Consider the following 4,250-nt stretch of genomic DNA (forward strand, 5'->3'; position numbering starts at 1 on the left):
TTACCAGGTAACTATTTGCATTTATTATTTTGGTTTTTTTATAACTTGTAACTTTGTTCAAAACAGATACAATCAGAAAAAAAAAAATCTCAAACACTCTATGGATCAAAATAAATAAATATTTGAAATCCTTTTTTGTGACAAGCACTTGGTCTTAAGGGCAGTTAGTATATCTAAGTGATTAAAAATTAGGTTTCTACAAATACTTACTATTTCATAACACCGGGCTACAGACAAAGACAACAGGAGAGCAGTCATACAATAACACAGTTTTTATTAAAGTAACAAACCAGCAACTCATAAGTACATTAGAAAAAAAAGATGAATAATGTAGATGTCAAGCTGATACATATTGGACTAACTTCCTTACCCCTTAAAGTTCATAAGTCTGTACAGGTCTCATAGCATGATTCAGATCTCATAATTTAATGAAACAAACTTAATCAAGGTTGTTCATTAAATAAAAATTCCAATAGAGAGATAATTTAGAATGACTAATTAAGGACCCACTTTCTTTTCCTCTATCATTCTGTGAAAAGTTCTACAAAGGTGCAATTTGCTAATTAAATCATGTGATCTAAATCAATGTTTCAGACACTTAATTGCTTGGTTTTGTGCTCTTCTTGAAATCGTGGAAATTTCCATGACAATTGACGGTATACCTTCTTTTTATTATTTTCTTAAAGTATCTTTTTTAGTTAAGATGTTGATAACTTCTTTTTCTGTACAGCCTTAAAAAGAATGCCTAAAACCAGGAAAGGCTTTGAATTTGGAATATATTGAGACTGGGTATGCTTAAAGTTATGCATTTGCAGGCATCCCTCAGAAGTAAGCTAGTCTTAGGTTAAATACAGCAGTGTACTGAAGTGCAGCCTCATTTCTGTCCCTGCTTGTCAGAGGACAGAAACACATATTCTACTTGAAGGATATATTTTTGTAATTTTTTTGAACTATTTTTGTTTCGCTTTCCCGTCCTTCCCTCCTTGTTTTTATGTGAAAAACTGATCTCTTAAAAATTAATGAAGACTCAGTTTAGGTGTTTTCCTTATTTCTTCCTGATGCAGATAATTTCTGCGGCCATGTTAAGAATGAAATATCATTTTTTATTGGGTGCTGATGTGAATGGAGGTGGCTATTGTCTATCTTTGAGAAAAACCACCACCACCAAAAGGCCAGATGATAACTTATTGGTTAAAAACGATGAATGTATTTAACATATTCTCATTTACAAAGATAGAATTTGTCCCTAGAAAATGTTAGATTTTAAATCAGCTTCCAGCACTGAATTCCCAGGTAGTATATTGATTTCCATGACGGGGATTACCATGTGATAAAGACTAACACCAAAACTCCTCATGAAGTATTCAAGGCTGCAAATCAGGCTGAGTGCAGCACATAATCCTTAATAATACAAAAAATTATAAACCAGAAAACATCCATTCTTGTAAAAAAACCCACTCATAATCCTATTTTCAGAACAGATTTATGGAGTTTCCCTCAGGGTTTCTAGTTTACTCAAGAATAGAGCTGGATTTCTTGCTTGAAAGGTATAAGTCTCTTGTGGTTAATTCACTGTTTTTCTGTTTGTCTGTTCTGTTTTCTTTTATTTTGGTTTAGTTTGTTTGGTTGGGTTTTTTTCATGTTTCCAGCATTATTATCATTACAGAAATCTGAAGGATATTATGGGATATCTTTTATGGGATATCTTTTACCATCACTGGGGTATCAATGAGAAAAGGAAAAAAAAAATCAATGGGACTCACATTGAACTAAAGTTGAATCTTTGTTACAGAAATGTTTTACATCTCGAAATGCAAACCACTTTTCTGACTGTTTGTTCCAACCATCCTGTTGCCCACATAGGAAATAGAAAAGCTAAGAACAAGTGGCACAAAGACAACACAGTTTCAGTACTTTACCAAGAAGTTTCTCTTTGGTTTAGTGCCTTGTATTCATAGTTCCTTTTTCTGATTTGTGATTGACTACTTGCATACTCTAGATTTTCAGAAGTTGCTTAGGTAGTCACAGTTTGAGTTTAGCACAACCCTGAATGTGACTAGCAATTTAGTTTTATTTATTTAGCTTCCAGTCTGTAGCAGTGAGTTAACCTCTTCCCAGAAGTGGGAATTCAATTCCATGTGAGGGTGTTTCTGCAGATTTTCCAGTTTTCAGAAAAGTTTTTCAGAGACAACGCTGCTATGGGCTGCAGGGGTTTAAGGCTGACAGATCCTTGGATTGCATACTGATTTTCACACCCTGCCCCATAACTTAGAGGCATTTAGCAGCTATCCATCACAACTTTTTCTAGGCCATTGCTATTGATCTCATTTCTCTAGTCTGGAGAGTAGTTAAAATCAGCATTTTCATACCTGTGGTTTTATATCATACCAGTGCTGCTCTTAACCGGCTGCTCTAACATGTCTTGGTGGCATCAGCAACAACCTGAACGTCAGGAATAACAGTATAGCAGTGCCTGGATACGCCTCTCCTCTATGCCTGTTCTTCTGGCAGTCTAAACCTGAAATAAGCATGGTGTGGAGCCATTAGACTGGAAAACTATGAAACGGGGCTATCTTCCAGTAGTCATTCTGACTGATTTACAGTTTGCATTCGGTTTGTGCATCTCAGCTAGATGTAAAGACACAGACAAAACCTCACTGACTTCATGTCTCAGTGTCTCCATTTCCTTTATAAGGGAGGTGACATGAAGACATGCTGGCAAGAAGTCATTAAAATATTACCATAATGGAAAATCCCAAGAACTTTGAGTCATGAACAGGACGATAAGTATACACAGGATCTGCACAGGACAAACCACTTTAGTACCCATTTGTAAAATTATCTTATCTGAAAATGTTTAAGCATGGTACCATGCCCTGAAAAAAACCTCCCCCACCTATCTCTGAAATTTCTAGGATTAATATGAAAATGGAAGGATTAATGATATCAAAACATCTGTTTTGTATGACCAGTGATAAACTCCTAAGTACTACTGGAGAACCACCTTTATTAGATATGGCCTGATCAGACTTGTTCTTCTATTGTAGCTCAAGATTAAAGCATTTCTTACCACCACACTTTTTTTAAATAATCCTCTCTCTGGCTGACTCATAACAGCTGTTAAATAACTAGATATTTGGCTTAAGATGAACTAAACCTATAAATTTAAAAGTGATACAATAACGAACTCCTTTATGCATAGCAAACTGCTTCTGTCATCATGTGAATGCTTTATGCTGACCTCACTGCTTGCATCTGATTGAACTGATCTAATACTATAGCTGACAAAAGACAATAATAATGGTGATTAGATATTTCTGATGCATTGTGGAGTTGGACAGAGATCTCATAGGACAGAAACCACATAGGAGTGAGAGGCACTGTGTGGGGGGAGATGGAAAGGTTGACATAATGTTTTTGAAATGTCTGAAAGATTGGTTGGAGTTTGTTCCCTCGTGTTTCAACAGCAGCACATGCGAAACGTACACATGCTTTGTTTTTCCTCGTTTTCTTTGCCCCCTTTGTCAGTTATTTAGTAGTATCTCTTTCCTCCCGTGACTGTGCATGAAGTCATAGCCTTGTCATGGATGAAACAGTACATTCACCATTTTTCTCTGCCTTCTTAGACATTCTGATTTGTCAGAAACTTAGTAATACTCACTGGTGCTCTGCAGCACGCAGCTCATTCTCTCTAGACCATAGTGCTTTGGAAATGTTGACTTTTTCTGGTGGGAGAGGCTGACACCTAGAGAAGTAAAATGACTTGCCCAAACTCATGTAGCACAGACCTAGTCTTTTTATCCTCAGCTTCCTCCTAATTTAGATCACAAGGAGTCCTCATGCCTTTTTTTCACAGTGAAGAGACAATATGTACACATAAAGGCTTTTATTAAAACAAATGTATGTAAAAGCTCAACGAGAAGGAAAAAAACCTTTTTGTTCCCCCTCTTGTTGATAAAATTTACTTGCTACCTCATCACATATTCTCTTGGCTCAATTTGCCCTAGCCCTAAGGTCTCCTTTAACCTTTGCAGTAATATTTAAAAAGACCTCATTTATTGTTGGAATTAAATATAGGAAGCAAGATTTTATTTTTTTCCATGTGAACAGGTTTCATGAAACTGAACTACGACTTTAAACTGAAGTGGTAATTTTAAAGATTATAGGCGCATTCTGAAACCTTTTGAAAAGATCTTTAAGATTGTAAAAACTGCCTTAGGACTTCAAGGTTAATGATGTGAGTAATGTGT

The sequence above is a fragment of the Corapipo altera genome, unplaced genomic scaffold, assembly GCF_003945725.1.
Source record: "Corapipo altera isolate COAL_440 unplaced genomic scaffold, ASM394572v1 61129, whole genome shotgun sequence".
In the NCBI taxonomy this organism is placed as follows: domain Eukaryota; kingdom Metazoa; phylum Chordata; class Aves; order Passeriformes; family Pipridae; genus Corapipo; species Corapipo altera.